Source organism: Panicum virgatum, chromosome 7K, assembly GCF_016808335.1.
Source record: "Panicum virgatum strain AP13 chromosome 7K, P.virgatum_v5, whole genome shotgun sequence".
Lineage (NCBI taxonomy): Eukaryota > Viridiplantae > Streptophyta > Magnoliopsida > Poales > Poaceae > Panicum > Panicum virgatum.
The window spans coordinates 10,379,271-10,404,984 of NC_053142.1; the positions used below are offsets into that span (position 1 = coordinate 10,379,271).

At 44.8% G+C, this 25,714-nt stretch overlaps 2 long non-coding RNA genes across 7 annotated transcripts; both read right to left on the reverse strand.

The window, feature by feature from the left end:
• Positions 1-13,393: 13,393 nt before the first annotated feature.
• On the reverse strand, positions 13,394-16,013 carry LOC120639768. 2 transcript variants are annotated; one of them, XR_005661655.1, is made up of 4 exons: positions 15,565-16,013; positions 14,537-15,434; positions 13,881-14,345; positions 13,394-13,696 (listed from the first exon to the last, which is right to left on the reverse strand). It is a non-coding gene; the product is annotated as an uncharacterized LOC120639768 (long non-coding RNA). The 2 variants fall into 2 exon arrangements; XR_005661654.1 differs by lacking the exon at positions 13,394-13,696 and having other exon boundaries at positions 13,778-14,345.
• Positions 16,014-20,638: 4,625 nt separating this feature from the next.
• Positions 20,639-24,812, reverse strand: LOC120639770. Of its 5 annotated transcripts, none has more exons than XR_005661658.1 (6): positions 24,118-24,812; positions 23,491-23,982; positions 23,142-23,239; positions 21,515-23,062; positions 21,197-21,404; positions 20,639-21,120 (listed from the first exon to the last, which is right to left on the reverse strand). It is a non-coding gene; the product is annotated as an uncharacterized LOC120639770 (long non-coding RNA). The 5 variants fall into 5 exon arrangements; XR_005661660.1 differs by having other exon boundaries at positions 21,515-21,672; positions 24,118-24,807; XR_005661659.1 differs by having other exon boundaries at positions 21,515-23,239; positions 23,491-23,966.
• Positions 24,813-25,714: the final 902 nt, after the last annotated feature.

The window sequence follows — 25,714 nt, forward strand, 5'->3', positions numbered from 1 at the left end:
ATACTTTTTCATGAAACCATTTGCGAAAATGTGGCTGTGTAGGATTCTTGAAGATTAGTAATCCTTGTTATTGTTGCAATGAACACACGGGCAGCACATAAAACCATTCTGCTTGTTTGCCTCAGCCACAGACAAAAAATAATGCAGGCCATCAATGAATTCTTTCGAACGTCGGTCAGCATTGTACATCCATTGCTGGTCCATCTGCATTTTAAATAAATCGATTTGAATTCTTTACACGTATCGAATAAATAAAATATATCAAACCTAAATTAAACTAAATGTAACATAACATGAATAATTAAAAGATATGCAATATCCATCATACATCTTGATTAATTAAAAGGAGTACTTAATCCATTACAGAACTTAACAAAGGAGTACTATACATGAAATTTAAAAATTCGGTTAACAACACATAGGTTTTCAACCGTCCTTGCGTTGGAACGCAGAATGCTCTAACGGATTTCTTGCTGGCGCAGAAGAAGATGGCGGAGCTGAAACCTCCGAGTTTGGTGGTGACGAACCGTAACCCCGCAATAAATCTTCAAGATCAAACAGAGGTTCCTCGCCCCTTGCCATGCATTCTCTATATTCTTTTTCCAAATAACGGAGCGCTGCCCTATGAAAAGCACTAGGTTTTTTGGACCGACGACCTACTCGAGTTGTGCCCTTCTCTCCAGAAGGACAACGATCACCCCCACCGGCGCCACTCTCTCCAGCTGCTGAAGCCATATTTTACTGAAAAATACCTTTATTTTCCACAAAATTATAAATTCTTACCATTACAATGCAAAAATTATTTACTATTACAATTACAATGATCAGATTAATAACTCTTGCAAATAACAATGAAATCATATAAAAAAGACGAAATGTATCATTAATCCTCAAGAAATCTCTAATTAATTGAAAGAATTCTCTATAACTTCTAATTACTTTGACACCCTTCAGTTCTAGGAGTACACTCTTTTCAATATCTAGAAACCCTCTAGAAGAAAAATAAACCTTTATTTCTGAAAATGTATATGTCAGTAACCTCAACCCTGCGGTGATGACACAGCCTTTCGGGGGGACACGGTGCGGTACAAGGATGTCACCAATCGGACAGTCGCAGCACCAACATTTACGATTAATAGGCACAACACTTGGCACAGGCAGCATGCTTGTTGATATGCTCTCAGTACAACAACGGCCATGCTGACTGCGTCAAATGCTGTCTTCTTATCAATCGGAAGTGCTGGTGATGCGACCAACCGATTTGCGACGTCCTTATAGCGCATCGTGTATCCCTGAAAGGTAGTGCCATCACCGTTGGATGGAGATTAACGACGTATACTTGTTTCGAAATAAAGATTTTCTTAGCTTCTAGATGGTTTCAATGTGAGCCTGATTAAATACATCACTAGAGTGTCAAAATAATTCATTCATAATACAAAAAATTCTAATATACTCATTTCATTAATTCATTCATGAATAAAAAAATCAACTATCCACAATATGGTCATATATACAAGTACATCACATGAAGTGTCTACACTCATTCAAAAAATTTCTACTATCCACATACTCATCTAAATCTAAAAGAAAATCACACCTACATATACAATCTAGCTAGCTAAATGTCCAAGAAATGAGCTAGCTACACATTTTCTCTATTTCTAAAGCATGAAATGAGCTATACAAGCCAAGGAAGAAGAGAAAAACAAGCCACAAACCTTTAGCGCCGATGGATGGACGGGGAATCAAAGATCTTCACAAATGTGGTGAAGAAATGAGCAAGAACTCCTCTATCCCGAGCCAAGAACAGCAAAAAAACAAGTGAGCTGAATGGCTCAGGCGGGGGAGAGGGAAGGGGATAAGGGTCCCAAGGCCTTTTGTCCTGGTTGGAGACACCAACCGGGACAAAATGGGGGTCTTTTGTCCCGGTTGGTGGTTCCAACCGGGACAAAAGGCTACGCGGGCCTTTTGTCCCGGTTGGAACCACCAACCGGGACAAAATGCCCACATTTTGTCCTGGGCCGGTTAGCCGTTGGATCCGGGACAAAAGCCACCTATTGTCCTGGGCCCAAAGACTGCCGGGACAAATGGTCTGGAACAAAGATCTGTTCTGTAGTAGTGATCTACACTAGCACCGATGCACAAGAAACCACCTAAACGCCATTGGGGAGACTCAAGTAGTTTCCATCAGGAGAGAAAGAGTGTTGGAGGGATAAGGAGAGAGAATAAAATAAGTCTACACTTAGATTTTTACTCTTGGATTTTGTGCATGATTTCTACCATAGGGGCCGCCTTTATGGCAGTCCTAATGATGTATTTATAGTGGTTTCTATATGCATTAATTGAATTGTTTCATTAATGCTTTGCTGATGTGGCAAGCGAGTTAAAGAAAAGAGAGAGTAGAAAAGAGAGAAACGGTTTCTGCAGGAGGAAATGAGGTCTACGCTAGCAACGAGGCGCATAGAAATCGCTAAAACGCCATTGGGACGAAACTAGTCATTTCTTGCCTTCTCCGTCTGGATCCCGTGCTCCCCCGAACTCACGCGTAGGGGTAGCGGTGGCGTTCGCCGCCGAAGACGCTAGCGCGCTGGCCGAGTCCGCCAGCGCCGCCGCCGCTGCCAGGGTGGCCGCGGCGGCGAGGAGGAGGGCCGCCGACCTTGTGGATGTCCAGCACCGCCGCTCGCGCACCGGAGAGGAGACAGAGGAGAGGAGCAGCGCCGCCGCCCGCCACTTGAAATCGGGGTGAGCTCCAGCGCGGGGCTGGCTAGCGGCGACGGAGGGGTGGAGATCTCGTCCGGGCTCGCCGCCGTCGGGATCCGGCCTGCAGAAGCTCGTCGGTGGCCATCGTCATGCCCCACGACGGCGGAGCTCATCGGGCCGTCGCCGCACGCCCCGCTAGCGCCCCCCCCCCCCCCCCCCCCCCCCCCCCCCCCCCCCGCGGACGGGAGCAAACCCGCACGTCGCCACGCTCGCGCTGGCCGCCGGCCCCGGGAGTGTACTCGCACGCCGCCGCTCGCGCTGGCCGTCGACCCAGGGCGCACGCCGCCGAGCACGCGCTGGCCGTCGGCACCCGCACGCGCACCTGCACGCTACCTGCTCGCGCTGGCCGCCGGCTTGCTGCACGCGCACTGGCCGCCTGCTACCGCGCACTGCCGTGCGTTGTGCAGTTGTTCAGCTCGAGCTCTGCTTTGAAGACTTGCACAAAGAATCCAGATACTGGAGAGAAGAATTAAGTGCATCATTGGTCAATTCTTTTGGTAGATGCCGGGGAAAATTTTGCAACGGAGAGGACAGTTTCTTTATGCGGTGTCCTATATCAGAAACTGGAGTGATTTCTTCGGGACTGCCTATGCACATGCAGTGGTGGGGATCGTAGCAATAATGAGTGACAAATAGTGACTTTTGATCCATTAACTACCCACAAGGGATTAAAATCGTTTAGTCCATTAGTCCCCAATTTAGTCTCATGTGTTTGCTACTTTAGGGTAGTATTTGTTGTAAAACAGGACTGCATATAGAAGGAAAGGAGGACTAGAAGTCCTTGTCCATGTCCGGTTGCTTGTGGGCTCTTACCAAAACTCTAGTCATAGGTCGGAGTATATATATGAGGGAGACCTTCATTGTAAATGTGGAATACGAGGAATAAAGAAAAGCTCCACCTACATTGTATCTTGTCTACTTGTGTTCTTGTGCTTATCGTGAGAGGTGTGAGAGGAAGAAGATCCAATCGTTGACGACGTGTTTTATAACACGTTATCAGCACGACCGCTCTTCATCGACTACAAGCGCCGAAGGAGTTGTCATCAAGTTCGACGCCGGCAATCTCGCCGTCGTCCACGCCATTCGACGACGTCGACTACATCAACGTCGCCAGCGATCGGATCTGCTCCGATTCGTCATCACGCAGGCAGGTCCCCCGGCCTTGCCGAATTGTCCTACGCGACAGGCTTCGAATCTGTTCGTTGAATAAAGCAGCACGGTATGATTTTTTTTAGTAGATTAGATCTGTGAATCCAAGCATTGAATTGGAAGATTTAATTTGCTGAACCTAATAAGTCGTATACTTAAATTGATCTCCATGATCGACACGGACACGGGACATGTTGCTGACTTTACGTCAGTAATATATAAGGGCATGAAAAAAGGGTGAAATTTTGTTTGTGCAGTGCCACGTGCATGATGTCTGGCAGCCAAAACGATCTTGTCATTGCCTTAGGCATGATAGTTCTGAACAAAGATCATGAAGATCACTCGCACACAAGCATCTCGCAGATACATCATTATGTAAATCCTCGGCTTGTAGCACAGCTCATAGCCTGAAGTCAAGTGCAGCTTGAGCCCGGCAAAGAAGGGCAGTCTTGCAGGTGCCACCATCGTCCAAACCTCCAAGGCTGAACCTAACGGACAAAATGCCGAACTCGCTCTAATCAAACTCACCTGCAGCTAAGCTTCCCAAATTCACCCCGACCCCGGCGATTGCGCCTGCACGCGCATACTTGCCATCGCCGCCTGAAGCATCATCTTCCCGAATTTTATCTCTCGCCTGCAGCCGAACTGCAGTTTCATAACGCCCGTAGCCGTACGCTGCACGAAGCAGAGCAGCCGGTGCCATCCAAACAAATGTACATGCACTAGTGCTAGCTCATAGTAGAGATACAACCCTGCATTGCACCGTCGGTCTATTATCATGAAATCGTGATGCTAATTCCGACCGCCTACACAGAAAGCGCATGCACGCGCACATGCATACTGCCTTGCAAGGCCGCAAGCATCAAATGGCTCCCATCGTCGGCCTGCAGCCGCATTCTCGGGATTCGTTTGCCTTCAAGCGACAGAGCGCATGCCTCTTTCCGCATACCACGTCACCCGACGTTGCACGCGGGTGAGAGGGAGACAGGCGGAGGAGACGATTTTTGTGACGTGCGTTGTACCAGGCCAAGCAGCCTGTAATAGACAACCACAGCAAATAATTCATGAAGGAGAGCTCACGAATATAAAATAGTGTAGTCAAGCACTCAAGCTTATTTAGCGCATTACACCCTGAAGTCAAATGAATTAGAGATCAGTATAAATATTACGACAAACCCCGTGGCATTTTGGTTTTTGAATATTTTTTTCTAGATGAAAAACACCTCAGGATAATCTGTCTTGAAGACAGATTAGTTACACTCGCATTCTGTAATTTGAGATATTCATGCAATCTTGAAGAACCTTAGACATAATACCCCTGAGAATATGAATGAGGTAAATATTTTGCTAGAAAAGTTGTGGGAAATATCTATCGAATAGATTAACCAATCATAATTAATTTTGCATTTACTTCATGCATTTAAACACATGAAGTGTGCTTGTAGCAATTGCATAAATAATATAGAACATGACATGAAATCTATTATTTCTCAAAGAAATATAATATTGGTTTGAAGCCTGCACCATATAATTTCTAGAAGAGATGCTATATAACTCTGAAAGTTATTTTAGCTTATTGGTCCAGAACACATTTATTTTCCAATATGGCATTATGATTTACTAGCAGTAAACTCTTGAGAAGCAAATTAATTATTTGAGCTAGACATAACATGAAGTTATGCGAATTTAATATGTTTTCTTGAAGAAATATATTGTTTTGTCATGTAGACATTTTTGCAATTCGAGAAGAATGTGCATAATCTCAATATAAAACAATATTCATGCAATCAGAAGATGCATAAGCCATAGAAGTGGAAGGAAATAAAATACATTCCAGAAGTGATGTTAGTCTCAGGGGGAGACGCAATGACACAAAGAAGTTTCATACTCACCCCTTAAACCATAAGTAAATAGAATTTTTGACATAAGTTGCATTATTAATTATATTCACGAAGAATTTGGTTATACTCATGAAGAGTAAGCTATTATCCTTTGCTTTAAAACATGAAGTATAGCACTAATTTAAGTATCTTTCCCAGACTAGAAGGGCAATTCAAGAGATGGTGTTTCTTACCTCTGCATAGGTTTTCTCACCTTATCTTTTGTCCACATGCTTGTAGCATATTTTACCTGTAGTAATCAGTTTAATCTTATGGAATAATAACTAAAGAATTACATGCTGGATATCTTAAATAATTGCTTTATATTGCCTATTAAATATTCATCTGAAATGATATTTTCCACAAATCCTCAAGTAACCATGAAGGTTAGTGTGCCCTACTACCACGTAGGTAGAATGGAAACATAATTTTCCAAGAAGCACATGAACAGTAATATACACGCTTCTTAATTTATCCCGAAGGATTTAATCTGGCGATGAACTGATATATTATTCAACTATGTATTGAATACATAAGCCCTATAACTTGAAGTTTATTCTACTCACCGCATTATTATACATTGAATAGTACAACTAATATATGAATTTCATACCATATTTTATATATATATATATATATATATAGACACTAGCAGTACCTGAAGTACAATTATGGTATGAAAAGCGGGAGAAATTTGGTCTATAGAGGTCTATGAAGAATGTGGATAAAGTATTTTTAAAAAAGTTAATAGGCATATCCCTAATCCTGTAAGATTGTTGGTTCAGAGCCTCATCCTGTTAGATTGTTGGGACAATCAACGTGGAAGTTGGCCCATAGCCATAGTCACTGCAATGACTAAGCATGTAGCTCTGCACATACTTTTGTAGTCCATATACCATTGTGTCACTTAGAATGACCAATTAATAGTTTTTTTCACCCAATGTAAGGACCAGCATGTCATTACATTGACTAGGAACCCTTGCACGGGTATCACATTAAAATTCCGCTCTGCACTGGCTTGTAGCCATCGTGTTATTTTTGTATTTGCACTAGCTTGCATGCTATGCTTCACTCAAGCTTCTCCTGTTGAGTAGCAGCTCCCACTCTATTGAGATGGCTAGTAGTCCATCGTAATAATCTATCAACCAGCTAGCATGCTGGCTCACTCATGTGTTGTATGCACATATACAAAATGACAAGAAGTCATTAATTATATTTAGTCAAGAAGGCTAAGATTAGGGGGAGAAAATTGGCCTAGAATTGGCTCAATATGAATTTATCCAATTAGAAATTGGTTGACCCAATCAGAATGGATTTGCGGATAAATGAAAGGAAAAATAGACCTGTTAGTCTATTACGTGGAAAACAATTTGTATTATGGAATCAAAAGTATATGGAGAATTCTTGAATGAATGAGAAATTAATTTTTCTAGAAGAAATTCCATGTAGATTATACTTTGTATATTTATAAACTTGAAGTTTATGTTACATACTTGAAGTATATTGTATGAGTATTATGATTATAAATGAGCTAAATAAAGAAAGAAGCAAGACAATAAAAATAGTCTCATAGACTTAGAACTGTGCAAATTATAGGTATGCCGAATATACCACATTGCACACTATTATCGAATGAATGTAGTATTAATGTTACTACATTAATAAAGTCTAGCTATAACAAATAACCCCTATATTTAAAAGACGTGTGTGTGATTAATTATTTCACCATCTTAGCATACATAAATGGGCATCAACTTGAAGTTGGAGAAATATGGATATGAATTTCCATTATATTGTGCCTATGGGGATAGTTTTGAAGTATGCTACTAATGAAGATCTAATATCGGCATTAGGGGGAGAGAAAGCCCATATGAATGCCTTATATTGGAAGCAAGAATGTTCTTCATAAAATATTCCTGGAAGCTTGAAGTGGGAATATAAACACGCACTAAATCATACTCGCATGAAGCGGAGTATAATGCCAGAAAAATAAAACTGTGAGGAAGCCCATAGAGGGTGCCACCTGATGTGGTAAACACTTGGAGTGAAACTCCCTGAAGGACTTGATCCCAGTGAGAATATGCACATAATGAATACTCACGGGACATCGGAAATTAGGAGAAATAACATGAAGTTATTAACTAGAAGTTAAAAGCTATGTGTGATATATCCCGGGTATTTAATAATATACTCACCATGGCAAATGATTTGATCATTAATTTAAAATCTACGGGGACGCCTGTTGGTTTTAGATAACATGAATTTGTCAAACAATTTACAGAGAATCTCCACACATTCCGAAAAGGAAAGACCTTTAAGGTTAAATACCTCACAAACCAAGAAATGGTCATCATGAAGATGAGTACCTAACACTATAAAGCGCGCGCAATATTTTGTGTTGAGATGAGCAGATAATTATCCTGAAGATATGGGAGAATTGAATGAATGTCGACAACACTACCTCTAGAATTGCAGATGTTTCTCTAAACGAGAACATGGATCCAAGACTAAAGTCCATGGCAGAGTTGCATGAAGCACTCATATCGGGTCAATGAAAGAAAGCAATTGAGGTTGGACCATGAAGAAAGTATTTGAACCTAGAAGTTCAAACTATACGAGTCATTGTGAAATAATGATATGGTGAAATGCAATGGTTCATATGTCTTTCAAAAGACTAGTAAACTCCCATTATATATGAATAAATATTCTGCGACATATCTGGCAAATGGCATGAATGAAAAGAAATATTATGCAGTTAATCATTGGATTATGAAAATCCATGAGAAAGGATCCGTGAATGACTCATTTTCCTCAAAGGAATAAAGTAGCAAGAAATATAATTAAATCTCATACTAAATATTAAAATGTCTAAGGTAGATAATATTCTTGAATGAACATTTAAAGTCTCAAGAAGAGCATATCCTAGAAGGAATAGATTGTGTAAATCACTTCTATCTATCATGAGAAAATTTCTCATAGAAGAGAAATATTATTCTTGAAGAATTGAAGATTCCTGAAGAAAATAGTCAATGAATGACTTATCAGTCAATTACTGAATAAACACCAATAATCCTGAAGATACAAGCGAAGACTCGTACAGACCCGAATGATTAAGAATGAAATGAGGAATAAAATAGCTTTGAATGTGCCATACAAGCACCTGCATGTGCCCATATAGCTTCTAGCTAGCACTGAATTGTAAGTATCCTCAAATAACATAGAAGGTATATTGGTGACTGGCAAATTGAATCATCCCCTTCAAATGCCAAATGAAGACCGATTATCTATAGTGGAAAAGGCTAAATAAAGATCTACTGAATAGATCATTGTCTAGACTTTGCATACACTAAAGAAGTAAGGATTGAGTTGCTGATGTAGTATTCAATTTCAAACACTGAGTTTTGAAAGAATAATACCTAGAAGGTATATAAATTTGCAACTCATTGTCCCCATATTCTTATGAAAGGATAAAATATTTATTTGTATTGCATAATTACATAAGTGGTTGTTACTGCTGGAAGCATAGCTCCTAATCGTAGTCTAGAAGTCTCTGAAAGACTAAATGTATTGTATTAATTAAATATTATTACTCATACGCAATTATTTTTGAACACCGAAGTTCAAAGTATGTCGCTATGAGGGGGAGTATATTTTTCATTGAGTATTACCTTGAAGGAATCAACTTAATAATTAATTTTTGATTTACCATGAAGGTGTACCACTTGATTGTTTAAGATCTTGTAGATCATTGTTGCAAGAACCATGAAGTTCTTGCATAATCTTGAAGATTGATCCCTATTCACGAAGAATAGTAAATATAGAATTATATGTAACCAAGAAGGTTTATTGTTGTGCTCTTTTTTCCTTTTGGTGAGTTTTTACTTGAAGGTTTCTCACGTAAGGTTTTTAACGAGGCAACATATGCAATACAATTGCGGTTGATATGCACTCTTTTCTCCAATGACCGTTTTTCTCGCTGGGTTTTCGGATGGAGTTTTTAACGAGGCATATGCTTTCGCGGTAATCGCCCAAGGGGGAGTGTTGTAAAACAACCGGACTGCATATAGAAGGAAAGGAGGACTAGAAGTCCTTGTCCATGTCCGGTTGCTTGTGGGCTCTTACCAAAACTCTAGTCATAGGTCAGAGTATATATATGAGGGAGACCTTCATTGTAAATGTGGAATACGAGGAATAAAGAAAAGCTCCACCTACATTGTATCTTGTCTACTTGTGTTCTTGTGCTTTTCGTGAGAGGTGTGAGAGGAAGAAGATCCAATCGTTGACGACGTGTTTTATAACAGTATTGTGTAACAAAAAAATAGCTCATTTACGACCATTGAGACTAAAGATATCCCACTATAGTTTCCAGCGGAGAGGGAGTGGTGTACGGGAGCCCGTCCCTTATCCATTGAGATTGGTCTTATCCAACTCTAGTAAAATACACCGTAGGTCCATTAACTTGTGTGTGTCATCTAGGTTCATCAATTCTGAAATATCATTTTTGGGTCCATATATAAACTTTTTAAGTGGCGTACCATATGTCCATAGATCTTGGTTTGAACCTTAAATTTATGTATAACCCCATATACATCTCTTTTTCTTACAAGTGAGTCCTAGGGCACTATAAGGCCGAGGCACGAGCTCCTCGATGCGACGGAAGGCGGGTAGGGTCCCGAACTAGTAGGGCCTCGGCACGCCGCACGCGGCCCTACAACACGGACATGGCGTCCCTCTGCAGCGACTGTGACACGCCCAAGGCGATCATCTCATCCGTGGCCATGCCCACCGTGGGCTCGGGCTCTGCCACCCCATGCCACGCGGGCTCCCCGACGTTGCGGGCCACACCAGGCATGAGGTGCCTTCGCCGCCTGGGCTTCGCCGCAGCTGGCTGTATCTAGGAGACAAGGAGACACTTGAGAGAGTAGATGGGTATTGGGAGAAGGACTCATTTCTAAGAAAAATGAATGTGCGGCGGGTTATAAATAAATTTAAGACTCAAACGAAGGGGTATGAACCTATTGTAAACCACTTAGAAAGTTTATGGACCCAGAAGTGCAATTTCAGAGTTGATTGGACCCAAATGACACTTGCTTACGAATTAATGGACCTACACTGCATTTTTCTCTTTATTTTTCACTGTGAAAAATTGAGTCTGGCCATATGCTCAATTAGTCTGTTTCCTTGTGACGGAACCCACTCATCCGGATTTGAGTCTTTAACATAGCTGGAGGCTCATAGTTATGAGTAACGATCATCTTATTGGTAGGCGTATACTTAGAGCAACTTCAAAAAACTAGCTAAATCTATTTGGTTAGATAAAAATAAGAAAAATCAGTAAAAAAACCGGATCCAACAGACTCTTCATCTGCCTCGCTAATCCATCCTACTCGGAATCTCCCGCCTCCCGCTAACTACTTTTACCGAGAAAATTCGCTCGCCATCTGCAGCCTCCTATGCGTGGTCCCACCCTCCCAGCTTGGCGGGTGTGCTCCCGCTCGCTCGGTCGTGCCGCGCGCCCGTCCCGGGGATGAGAAGGTGGAGAAGGATGCCATTGGGGAGGATGCGCCGCCCGCCCACACCGCGGAGAGGTGGAGGAGGCGCTGCGGGAGGTGGAGGTGAAAGAAGATGTCATCGGGCCGCCAGGAATGACGCGCCGATGCCTGCGCGGCTGGACGCCCGCACTGCGGGGAGATGGAGGACGTCGCCGCTGAGACGCGCCGGGCCGCCGTGGAGGACACGTTGACGTTGCCGCCGGGCCACCGTGGAGGATGCGCTGCCGACCGCCCGCGCTGCGGGGATGTGGAGGAGGCGTGGCGGGAGGTGGAGGAGGATGCCACCGAGGTGCACCATCGGGCCGCTGGGGGACGCCATCGACGCCCGCACCGGTCCGTCGAGGAGGATGACGCGCCACGGGAGGTGGAGGATGAGGAGCCAGCGCCAACGTCGGTGGCTGGCGGGGGGTGGACGAGGATGCACCGGCGGAGGCGTGCAGGGAGGGGTTGTCCGCGGGCACGATGGGAGCGGGAAGGAGGAGAGAGGACAGAGAGGAGTTGGATGGTGGAAGCATAGATGTAGAGAGGAGTTGACCGGCGGAGTTGGCCGCGGGAAGAGGGGGTAGAGAGGAGGTGATGACGAATGGGTCTCACCTGTCAGTGTGGTGGAGGAGTGATTTGAATATGGATAGCTAGGAGATTTGAAGAGTACGTTGGTTTACCTTTGATTTTGGAGCTTTTTATTTTTTTACAAATCTTTCAAAACTTTAAATTTAGTTAGGATTTTACCTAGTCTCTTGGAGTTGTTCTTATGACCTGTGTTGGTAGGAACATGAATAATTGAAATTGTTTTTCTTCTAAAGTTTAACGAAGAAACGACCATTATAGTCATGTCGTCTTCGAGAAAATGACGCCCATTGGCACCGTACTACTTGCACTACTCGTCAATGAACTAGAAAACCTCGCGGCATTGCCGCGAGTGGCCGGTGGATGTACCCGTGGCACAGTTTTTTCTTTTCGTGTGTAGAAGCAATTTGAATTTTGATATCGAACACTTTTTTTAAAATCTTTTTGGTTCAATGGGTGATTTATCATAGAGCTTTGGATTTCTAAATTTGCTCTGTAGTGAAGATGTAGGTTTTGAAATTTTGAGCAACCATTATACTAAATGCTTTTAAATTTTAAGACTTTCATTTGAGCGAGTTTGAGCATGAAGGCCTGTTTGATCAGTTTAGGCACGGCCAGCAGCGATCCATTAACTTGGCCCCTGTTACATTATTGGCATCCATTTCTTTTCAGGAACTACAATAGATACTTAATTTGCATAATGGACGGGAATAGATTTGTGCAGATGAGAAAATCTGCCATTATAATTTAGCAGGCCGTAAGGGTTTTGATTAGAGGATGCCGCCATCCGGGCGTATGCGCGGGACATGGTGGCGCGGGGCTGCGCGATGGGAGGAAGCGCAGGTGGGGAGCGCGTAGTCGGCGGAGATCGCGGGCGCGGGGCGGCGCGGGCGCTCACGAAGACCATGCTGTCCTTCCGCCCCGGCCGGCACTCGCTACGCTACAGCGGGCAGGGGTGGAACGACAGGATCGTGACCTCGTGGGGAGCGTGTTGGCGGCGGAGGCGCAGGTGGGGAGATGGAGCGACGACATGGAGCTGTCGACCAACAGGATTCTCATGGAGAAGAAGAGATCACACACCTTTCCTCTGGTCAAAGATTTTCTTGCGCTGCGATTGTGATGTCGGAAGGGTCGGGAAGAAGCAACAGGTAAGGGAGAGATAAATACGCTTTCCTCTTCTGACCGAGACTTACTTAAGAAACTTGGTACCCAAGAAACTTCACGAAGAGAGCCACATTGCAGGGCTCGATGCCGTTCGTTTCTCATCCAATGCTTGAGGAAAAGGAAGCAACGTGGCCCAATGATAAGCTTTGGTTTAGTGCAGGAATCGTAGTTTAAGATGAGACTGCGACGCCGTAGCAGAACCATTGACAATGGCGCGAACTCTGCACAAGAACAGTAGAGCTTTGGCTGGATGCTAGCTACAGGGGAAGCTGCATTTCATTGCTGATGGAGATATCGATTTGACCTGACCATGTAGCAGCGTACAGGTCAGTCGGGGCAATAAATTGGATAGGGGAAGCGTTTCTACCCTTTAACAATGGACGAATGGGTCAGGGGAGGCCGTGTTTTGTTTTGGTGGGAAAAAAATTAGTCCGGAACTGTTTACACATTTGACCACTAATTAGATCACTAATTAGAGGTATTAAACGAAGGTAGTTTATAAAACTACCTCCACAATCCTAGGCTAATTCTTGATGAAGTTAAAAGAAATGTTGCAACATTGCACCTGTTATTGTTGTTGAAATGACTAGCTGGCGACCCTGCAGAAGGTACATGAGCACAATCCTAAAACAATAAAATAGGGATGATAAAAAATGCCATGTTGTTAATACAGTACTGCTGAGAATGAATAATGATAAATCACGGACAGTTGAATTTTCCCTGTTTTTTCATTCTAACCACAAAATTGTGCTACACTAACACTAATCGACAAATTGAGAAGAGATTACTGTAGTCATTGTACATTTACCTGCTTGATGGTATTGCTATTTCCATGTAAGCTCCGCATGTCAACAACTGTGAATTTGAACAGGATGTCCATTTTTAAATCAGTCAGATGCTGATTCCAGAGATCCATATCCTTCTGCACTGACTCAAACTCGTTGGCGAGATCAGAGCCACAACAGAACTTGTAGATGTAGCTGCTATGATGATAGCCTATGATGAATCTGTATGCTCTGTGGAGGGTCATCTTAAGCACCTTCATTGGCTTCCACATCTCCGGGTGCTCAAAGGATCTTGAGACTTGTTGTAACTGTTCCAGCCGATTCTTGATCATCGATGCACGCTCAGTGATCTTTCTGCATGCCTCCTTATTCTGGCTGGCCGTCCGCGCAGCCTTCTCGATCATACTGATCAAGCCCAAATACGTCCACCCCTAGGAGCTGTGTTATGTTGGCAGCCATCCCACATAGCGCCATCTCTCACCTTCTTACTGACAGAGCATGATACATATATACAAGGTATATATCATCAGAAATTCAGAACTACTAAATATGATGATCAAGGAAGATGAAATAGGCATACATCCACTTTTTTCTTCAAAAAAAAACTATATTATCCACCTCCACAAGGTGGATATATACATCCAAAGGCATACATGAGTAAGAAGGTAAGATAACGAACCTTTTCTCCCCTATTATGGCAGTCCTTAGCTTTACTTTGACAATCCTTCACTCTGCTCAGCAAAGCCTTCAGATAGCACGCCGAGGATGTAAGGGCATAGCTCTCCTGAGTTCCAACTTCCAACTAATGCATGTTGTAATATGAGCAAGTTGAGGATCCAATCCATAAAAAAGGCTGACCTGTGACCTGACCATAGTTACCATCTTGCTCCAGGTCTTAATTTTAAAAACCAAGACCTCCCTGTTGTTGGTTTGCAGTACAACAGAAACATTGAACCATTAGGTACTCTATTTTCTGGCATGCAGCATTTCTGATGAGCTCGACCTTGATATTTCAACTACCACTAGGTAAAATGAGATGGAAATTTAGTTCCTTGTGTTTGAACCTGGATTATTGATTCCTCACACTGAAGGCGACATGCCATAGAAAAATTGATTAACAATGGAACCTGTTTTGTTGGTTCTCATGTTAAAAAATTACAGATCAGGTGGCTTGCTGCCGCGTACCAGAAAATGCACCCTTCCTTCTTTTTCAGCGGAGTACCGATCATGTCAGAATGCAAGACTGTCAATGTACAGTGTTCTGATTAGAATATCAGAATGATTCGAATTTTAAAATGCACCTGTCATATCATAGCCCTGAATAATATTGTGCCACTCTCATAAAAAAAGAAAAACATTCTGCCACCGTTTCGGTTTAGCGTTGGCTCAGTGATCATCTAGGACCCATTGAACAAGCTGCCAGCAGGCTGGTAGACTTGTTGTACCATATTCCTATACATGACCGTAAGACCACAGTCCCAATTTGTTCAGTGGTGCATGCATACGGTATTCTTGTCAATGAAGCAATCCACCGGGGAGCAAAACGTGCCACAAAGAAATGATGCAGAAATCTACATCTGCAGAAACAGAGACGAACAAAAGCAGAGAGCGCATAAGAATATACCTCAGACAGCAATGGGAGCCAGTGCAGCACCAGAAAAATCCCAAAGTGTACTGGAGACTCTGGAATAGATAGGAGATGCAAACCTGTTCCAGAGTGTACATCACCTCAACATGGCAAATTGGCAACGCATGATCCTTGTCCGTTCAGAATTCCAATGAGACCGACTTGAGAAACATTCCCACGAACACCTTGCGCTCATCTGAGATGGGCAAACACGGTGGAGCCCTGCACAGAGCAAACGATTTCCTCTCTAGAACAGAACACAAGGATTCCATTTGGTGCAGCGATCCATGTCACCGATTACCGGAATGCCCTGAGCTGCGGGACGCCGCGCAACGGCGCCGGCCAGGCGGCCGTTTTGGGCTCCTCGTTGGCCGTGGAGATGTTCCGCTGCAATTCGTGGGAAGCTTGATGATGCTAGGTCTCGAGCGGTGGAATGGTGGGTGGGATGGGCTCTGCGCTCCCGGCAGACAGGTGGAGACGTCGGCGGCGGTGGCAGAAGGGCGGGAGGAGCTGACCCCGACCAGGGTGCTATACGCAAAACCCAGGGTTGTAAATATAAATATTCGGATCACGACTATTAATCGCGATACAAATTAGGGGGTTATGTGAAAATAACCGGATCGCGATCCAATCTGGGGACATTTGCGAGCATTCCGGGCCGTGGCCACCCCGGCGACCTCCGCCGTCCCCGCCGCCAGGCAACCGCCGCACGCGCCTCGAATATCGCCACCACCACCGGTGCTCTTCGGGCCTCCTCTGTTCCTCCTTAAGCCGTGAAGCGGTGGACCACCACACGACGGCCGCCGAGCAGGAAAAATTCCTCCACCATGATCCCGATTCCCATCAACCGCCGCCTCCCTTCTTGTGATGGACCCTGCATGAGGCATCTACAATGCAGCGACTCCAGCTCGTGTGCAATAATCCGAAGCCAATCCAATCAGCAATGCAAAGTTGAATCAAGAGCAAGTAGTTTCAGTCCATTTTTTCATAGACTTTGTGAAGACTGAAGAACTGATTGCAAAATAAATCACGTTTGTGGAGATCTACCGGAGATACCATAGCAGCAGAGATGACTGAGTTAACACTTAACAGTCTGGAGCAATCGGTTCTTATAATTTTGGCACTGCTGAACTATTACACAATGCTGAATTCTTGAGCAGTGCTATTTATTGACAACTGAAAGTTGCTATTATTATTACCTGACCAACTCTCTCTGGTGCTCTCTTTCGTTCAGGTTTTTCTGGATCACTGGATGTGCTATTTTCAGTCTGTTTGTGCTGATCAAGCAAATCAGCAAGGGTTAGCCAACGTAGCCTTTCCACTAAAATGATCAAGAAAGGCCATACCACTAATCAAAGCAAACCTCAAAAGAGACCTAAAAAGTAGCTCTGTTGACAAAGGACTCTTGCTTTTTTTATCAAAAACAAATCCTCTGTTTGTCTGGCTTATCAGCCACCAACCAGCAGTACTTTTCTCTCACAAACAATCAGAATAAGCCACCTAGCACCAGCCAGTCAACGGTACTTTTTTCTCACAACAAATCAGCACCAGCCACGAGCCACCGGCCAACCAAACAGGGCGAAAGTAGTAGCTCATTTTTACAACTTAAGTTAAAAGATTTTTTCCGTATTCTAATTTTGTAGGTCAAGATGACATAATACGGAACAATAACAAGCCAACCCGTAAAGCACGTCAAAATGTTCTTGAAATAATAAGCTTTCAGTTTCAGTTTGCACAGCTTATGAAATCACTCATTCAGACATTTGGTAATAAGCTGGTACCTTGGCACCTTTGGGGAGCTAAACATGTCAAAGTTGCTCTGACAGAACCAGCAAATGTATGAGTCTTTCCCCTTCTTTCCCCTCCCCTTCTACAGTTCCCCCCGAGGCGGAAAAGAGGCGGCTAGGGTTTCCGGCCCGCCGGCTTCGAATCCTCCCCTCCGGTGTCGTCTCCGACACCGGGAAGGGTGGGATTTCAGGCCGGCGGGTCCGGATCGGTGGTTGGCTTCGGCCAATCTGTGTATAGGCTAGTTCTTAGGGTAGTAGTCTAGGTTTGCAGATGGGGGCGAGGTCGGCGTTCGTCCGCGCGGTGGCGATGACGGCTTTGCTTCCATGGCTGCTCTTTCTCCTCCAGGCGAGATGCGGTGTTGAAGTCGTTGATGGCGCGACCTCCGGTGGCTCTGCTGGGAGGTTAGTCTACCTGGGCTGCTGCGGCTCTTGCGTGTGACGACGGCGTGGATGCGGTGAAGCTAGATCGAGTATCGACGCAGCCTTCTTCAACATCCCCGGCGGTTTCCCGTCTCTGCCAGCGGCGACGGCTTGAGGCCGTCGTCTTTGGTGATCTTTCTCCTGTGCTTCTCTGGCGGCGGCAGCGGAGGTGTCGGCGTCGTCTCCGGCGAGGGATGCAGGAGCCCCTTCCTCCTCCTTGCGGTCTCTGTTGGCGTCGCCGGTGGCGTCGTCATCCCCGGAGTGCAGGGTGCGAGGTTAGATCTCCTCTACCTTCTAGCGTGCGGGGTGGAGTTGTGGTCTTCCTCCTTGTTGGGGTCTTTGTCTGGTTGGCCGCCGGCCTTGTCATCGGCCGTCCTGGACTCCCTTTCTGGCGTGTCGGCATCAGTTTCGGTTCCTCCGTCATCCATGGTGTGGAGATCGCCGACGTTCGTTCAGTGGAGGAAGATGCGTCCTAGCGGGTCTGGGGTGCTGGATCTTGCGGCAGACCAAAAGTTTGGAGTCTCCAGCGATGGCGACGGGTGGATTTGGCTCCGGTCTGAGCAGACGGAGCTGCTCATCGGAGAAGATGTTGTCAAGGATCTCGTTGTAATTTCTACTTCTTTCAGGGTCCTTTATGTAACAGGGGGATGTACTGGATGTACTGTGCTTCATTAATATATCTACCCTGTTGCGCAAAAAAAAAGAACCAGCAAATGTTCATCATTCAGATGGAGCCGGAGAGGCAAAGGTTGTGCATTGGGACACAGTGCACATCTTCTTAAAGGCGCATTTCCACAAACACAATCTGCCTGCTGTTGTGGACGCCCAGCTTTTCAATCGCTGAAGAAGCCATCCATGAATCAGAACGAACGCCTACTATGCCAACCTGAGCTCTCATCCGCCGGGCGAGCACCATGGTCACCTAAGCTTCGGTCGGTAACAGAACAGTGCACCGGACCCTCCTATGTTTCTTCTTTGAGACGGCGGAGCACCACGGCACCGGCAACCAACACCGACGAAGACTCGATGAAGGAAAAGAATCCTCTTTCCTTCCTCTCCCTTCGCCTCTCTTCGCAAACCAGGCCGCTGGCAGAACGGGCGGCGGCGGCGTCTCGGAAGAACTTTGCGCTGCTCCACCGGAACGCCATGCGACGGCTGCTGGGCTCCCCGGAGAGGTTGTGGATGCTAGATATTGGGTGCGGGAACGGTGGGTGGGACGGCGCACTGCACTCCCGGCGATCGGGCGCCGAGGGCGGCGGCGGACTGGAGGAGCCAACCCCGACCAGGGTGCTATATGCAAAATCCAGGGGTTTTATTGTAAATATTCGGATCGCGACTATTAAACGCGATCCAAATTAGAGTGTTATATGCAAATAGCTGGATTGCGATTATTAGTAGTGATCCCATCTAAGGGGTATTTTGAAACTTTTTCCATCCAATCGGGGGGGGGGGGGGCAATTTGCGAGTACTCCGGCCCGCTCGTGATCTCGGCCGGCGGTGATGCCGCGCCGCCCCGGCGACCTCCGCTATCCCTGCCGTAGGCAACCACTACGGCTGGCGACCTCCGTCACTCCGCGCCTCCTGTTAAGGCGGCGCCGCCAGATGACGCCAGGTCGGTAGCCGTGCTCTGCTTCTCCGAGCATGGCGTTTCGAGAACCGCCGGCAATTGAGGACGCAAACTCGCGGTTGCTTTGGTTGCTGATATACAATCGTCCACGGAGCTGCAAGATGAAACCACGGAGCTGAGGGAGCTAACTGTGGCTGTTGTCAGGCCCAGATGTTCGCCATGGCCGGAATCCTTCTAGTGCTTCGCATACAGCCGCGGACGGTGCACTTTCGTGTTTGGCATTAGCGATTGAGAGCCAGCTATTGCGGCCACGCGGTGCCGTAGAGCCTGATGATGGCCTCTCGCATCTCAGACGGCCGCAAGGTTTTCGTGGAAATACTTCTGAAGCTGGGTTTGGGCAGGCAAGGTACGTTACAATTTTAGGCGTCGTGCCCAGATTGGAAGGAGGCCGCTGCCTCTGTTGCATAGCTGATAGCTCGGTCTCATTGGGATTCTGAACTGACAAGGATCACGCATTGTCAATCTGCCATGCCGAGTCGCTGAACACTCTGGGACAGGCATTGCTCCGTTTGAGGTAAGCTCCTATGCACTATATATCTCTGCTTTTGTTTGTGTCCAGTCTTTGATTTGCACCTATACATATAGGCATATAGCTCTTCTTTAGTGAAATTTTATTTTTATTTCAGTGATCAGCTTTTAAGCTGAATTTGCTGTAAGAACTTGGCTGTGTGCGGTTTGCAGAGACCGGAGATAATTCTATTTTCTTAAAAAAAAAAAGGTGTGGCTCGTTTTGCTCCCTGTTGGATTGCTCGATCGATAAGACTAGTAAAGTTCCAGACATCATTATTCTTTACCATAATTTTTTTCCCAATTTCTATTTGATAATTTGAAGCAGCAAATTTCGTTCTGCATCTGTGTAGAGTGTAATCCAGAAGAAGGAAATGCTATTTGCACCACTGAACAAATTGAGACGTATTATTATGCAGGTGAATGGTATGTCAAGTGTAAAGGCACTTTGTGCTGTGGATACAGACGATGATCACTGAGCTAGGGATAAACCCTGACGGTGGCACACTATCGCTCAGCACCGTGGTACAACTCGGTGTTCTCAAATTCATATCATTCTTAATTGTATTGTAACCGCAACATATGTGTGTCGAGTGTATTGCATTCAGAATTTCAGACGTGATGAGTACTCAGTACTCAGCTGAAAATGATTTCCAGTACGCGGCAGAGCAAGTCACTCAATCTGTGTCTTTTAAGCATGATGAACCCATGAGAGGAGGATTGTATAAGTTAGTTACGAAATCTTGGAAATAACAAAAGATGAAATAATGCATGGTGTGACCTATTTCATCTATATATAAATGAAATGCACTCTTACTTAATTCAATTATATATCATTCTTGAAAATATAAACATGAAATCTTGCATTAAGGATGGCCTGACCACAAAAATTCTAGACAATTGAGGACGTGTTAGTGTTACGTGTCCGGCCGTCTTTTTCAATACAAGCGAGAAGGGAGAGTAAAAAGTAATTCAAGCGGTCAAGCCACGTCGCCAGAGGCACACGTTTCTTCCTTAGGGACAACAAGAGGCACAAGCGATCCTGATTCCGGACAAATAAGGTTGGAGGGCCGCTTCCGCGCTAAGTCTACGCCCCGTGGCTGCTTTGGAGCCGGCAACTCTTTCACGCCATTTAGCATCCCAAGCACATCCTCAATGGTGGGCCTGTCTTCCTTGTTCATCTCAACACACAAGCGCCCTACCTCCATGCACTTCTTGATCTGTATTAGCTCAGACTCGCAACACAATGACGGTTTAAACAACTCCATCCGTACATCATCCCGAGATTCAAAAGCCTGGAAAGTAAAAACATAAATTAGTCCCTCCTGCTTTTGTAATGTAAAAAACGTTATTACATGAGCAACGTCTTACGGTGTGCCAATCATGGATTCTTCATCATCAAGGCCCAACTTTTTAGCTATGTCAAAATCACTGATCCGAGGATTCATATCCGAATCGAAGAGGATGTTATCTGGTTTCAGATCCAGATGGACGACACGTTGCTCATGTAGGTAATGTAGCCCCTGGGCTATTCCGTGAACCATTTTGAAGCGGCAGGACCAATCAATAAGTTGAGACCCTGCAGATCACATATCATGCAACGAGAAGCTACTATTGATCAGTGACATCAAAGTTAGGATCCTTGGTCCAGAGGTGAACTGTAACCAGTATTTGCACAGAACAACATACCATTGAATGTATGGAGCTGTTTTCCATGTATTCTTCTACGAAACAAAATTCTACGGTGCTAACTCCAAGACATTTTCTGTTACCCCTAGGCCTGCACAAGGACATTTTGATTTCGTGGCAATATCCCAGAGGTCTAATTATGTTTTTGTGCTTCAGATCTACAAAAACATTAATTTCATCATATAGCCGGCTCTCCTCAATGGTATGACTAGAAAACAATATTTTTATGGCAACGACTTGTCCGTCTTGCAGAACACCCTGAGAAGTGTACACACCGTACCATGTCAGATGGAGCATAGTTTCGCCAAAAGTTCAATGGCGCCCTGGCCTCAGGCTTCAAAATCTTAATCCAAGTTTCATCTTTGGCTTTGGGCTGGAATGAAGCATGATCACAATGTGTGTGCTTCGGTCGGGGTTTGAATTTTTGAGATGCTTTCAATTGGGAGTTGCACTAGGAACGAGTGACCAACTTCGAGGGACGTAGAAACTGGGCCCAATACAACTAGAAATTTTTATAACAACCCACCAAAGATATTTCACCTCCCCAAACTCCCTTGCTAATGAGCCGAAGCTAAAATGTCACAAAGGATGACTTATCAGAGCTATTGGAGGACACAATATATTGCCAAGATGTGATTGAGATTTAGAAAGTGGGCTAAAAAAATCTCGGCTGGTGGGGGAAAGACCGCCCCCCCCGGTATTACATTAAGAAGAGCTCAACCGGAGCCCGGTCGAGAAAAGTCACGAAAGCTAGCCTCCTCATACATGGGGATGCCGCCCCCTATGGTTCGGGCCTTTACTCGTGCTTTGAGGCCCAACCCAGGACCAGCCCCTAGCACGAGAGCCCGCCCACCATAGGTCGGTTCACGCATGCCGACCAAGGGAACCAGCGAGTGACTTTTTTTAACCTCAGCCTAAAATTCGCTCCCACGGGGAGTCGGACCCAGGACCTGAGGGGTGTTACTAAGGCCACCTAACCACTCCGGCTAAGCACCCGTTCGCTGGTGAAAACATGTCTGCTAGAGTAATATTGAAGATGGTTAAGGATGGGGTGATGCTAGCCGGCTCTATATAGTTGACTGTTTGCATTGTTGCAAATTGAAAGATTGCATACATTTTTCCAATAAAAAGCATAATGTCCAATTTTCAGCAACCTTAACTTTCTATCCACTGGTGTTTTTTAAGAGCCGAGTCTTATTTTTCACTATCTGCAACCTCTCACTGCTATTATATCTTTCCTATAAATTTGTCTGCTTTGCGATATGAAGTTTACGGGTGAACTAAGTAGGTTTACAAACATGTCTTTGACATGTCGTTATCAGCATGTAACTCTGTGTAGGGAAAAAATCACTTCTAAAACCACCCTAGGGGTTATTTTTAGATGGTTTGGATAATTCGTGGTGTATGCTAATTGGTTTCGTAGGTGATGGGGATAGGTAGATAAATATTCCTTGACCTTTGGGACAGAAAACTTGTACAAATTTTTAATTGGAAATTCCTTGCACTGCTACATGAAAAATATTTGGTATGGTCTTAACCTGCCTCTTCCTGTAGAGGAAATGTTCAAGTAGTGAATGCCTACGTGATATATGGAAAAGTACACAAACCAAGTAACGGATACGATTACCTTGTAAACATCACCAAAGCCACCACTTCCAATCTTCTTTTCTTCTGAAAAGTTCTCTGTAGCGGCCTTCAGTTCAGATAAACTGAATATTGTAAAGTCTATTGTAAAAACCCACACAGGAACAGGGTTTGAATTAGATTAAGAAACTGTAGGAGCAGTAGTTGATCTAAGAAAACAGTATATAAGAGCAACATTATTTTGATACACAGAGTAAAGTTGCAATAAAACACTAAGCTTGATCTGGATTACAGAATAACATTATCCTAGCTGCTACATGAACCAATGATGCACACAAGGACTCAAGATGCAATTGACAGTATTGACACTTCATTTGATAACTTTTCCTTACCATCGATAAGCATGTCCTGTGGGAGTGGGAGTGGGGGTGGAGGAGGAGGACCACCAGCAGATTGGATGTTTGTCAGCATGATGGTGGTCTAGACATTGGTGGCGCAGTTCCCCAGCTGCAGTTTCCTCACTATATCGTCCTGCACCCGGCGCAGCTCCTTGGCCATGTCCCCTGCTCCCAAGAAGAGGCGAAAGACGTGCTTCCGCTGGCACTCCGTGACGAGCTCGAGGGCGTGTTCCAGGGATTCGGCTAGATCCTCCAGCGCGTCACGCATCGCTTCGTCCTTCATCGTCTCCGTCATCTCGTCAAGCTTCTTGAGGAGAGCGCTGACCCTGGCAACACACCTCTGGATGTCGCGGCACTCCTCCTGGTTCTGCTTAACCGTCTTCACTCCTTCCTTGATCTTGAGCGCGATTTCGACGATCTTCGCTACGCTGCCAAATGCAATATCGGCCATCTTGCTCTTGCGCGGTTGACTGCAACAACAATAATCTTCAAGACTATATGTGAGAAGGAAAGGCATCAGACGCTGATCTTATGAGCTGATAATATCGACAAATCATTCTCGTCTTCTCATAATTTCATCATAAGAATCAAAATAAGTACAGTAGTCGAGCAGGAACTGACCTTGTTTCCTCTTTGCCTTCGCTTCACACCTCTTCCTCCTTTGAGCAGGCAGAGTAAATGATGCTGCCGGCTTGGTCTTGTAGCTATCTGCTCAGTGAAACCCCGAAGTCTGCTCCAGTCTGAACAAGTTGTCCAATAAATAATTGCTCCAGCCGATCCACCCACTATATTTTTAGATAATGAATTAAAAAAAATCCGGCACACGCTATTTTTACATAATTGTTCGAACCACCCACTACATAGAAACAAAATAAGACAGGCTATCAGCCTGTGACCACAGTTTTGAAATAAAACTAGGACCACTGAGTCTCAAGTCTTCACATAGAGGAGGAAAAACAAAACAGATCGATCTGAATGTTGAGCAGAACACAGTTCAGGTCTCATAGGGCTCATGCATTAAAAAAATGGCCCCGATTAATTTTGGCTGCAGATGGTGTGGTGCTACAGCATAATAGCTCTACTATGATAAATTGAAATTTCCTGCAACTAATACATGCACATTATCACTTCAAATGATCCTGAAATAGAGTGGCCATCCTAGTTTATTTTTGTTTTGGTAAACATAAACATAGGGTATCCTTTTGACTATCAACGACCAGAGCCCATTCAATGAAGCAAAGAAATGCAGCGAGGATAACTGGACAAGCAGCAGCATCCAGCTGGAAGAGAAAGAAGGTGGATGCATATATGCACATGGGATGTTGACTTGGCCCGAGAGCAGGGCATGTTGTGATTAGCAGTGCGCAATATATGTACAGGGGAAGCGATTCTGAACAGGTAAGGAAAGTGACCCTCTTTTCACCATGAATTTTATTAGCAAGCTTGGCTATTGGGTGAGTCGTCGTCATCATAAAGGATGATGCCTGAAACCTTAGTAGTTAGTTTGTTGTTGATCAAGAAATCCACCAGGGAACGAAACTTGCCACACCGAAATGGTGCAGAATTTTCACCTGCAGAGAGGCTTCTCAATCATATATATATATATATATATATATATATATATATATATATATATATATATATATATATATGTGTGTGTGTGTGTGTGTGTGTGTGTGTTAACATATTCATTATATTTACAAATTCAGGGCCACCACAGTGGTATCGGCCAAGAGGGGGCGATCGACATTCAGAGCATAAGCACCAGAAGACCGAAGCCACCACTCCACCTTCCACCATCCAATATCCCATAAAGAACTCCACTACCTCATAATGTCTCTGAGAGAATAAGCCAAAATTAGTACTACCATCCACTACCATTGTATTACTCCACCACCTTTGTGTAATCGTAGAATAAAGGAGGCCGCAGTGTCCTTCCTCTGTGTATAAGGTAATCCCTAAGGTTTGTGCTAAGCGCTTGGGGTTTTCCTAAAGGGAAAGCCGTGTGTAAGCTTGCTTTGCTGTAATGGATTAAGCTTTTCCTGTGAGTAACCCTGCTGTCTTTGAGCTCGTTCGCATGGGGCGACATCTCTATGCTAGGGACCCTAGAGGAGAAACCTCTGCGTGTGATGTTCTCGTGTTAGCCCTGGTAGCGGCGTGTGTAGAGAACCCTGTGTCCGCAGAGAAGTGTTCCCTTCGGGTGGAACCGCCTGGAGAG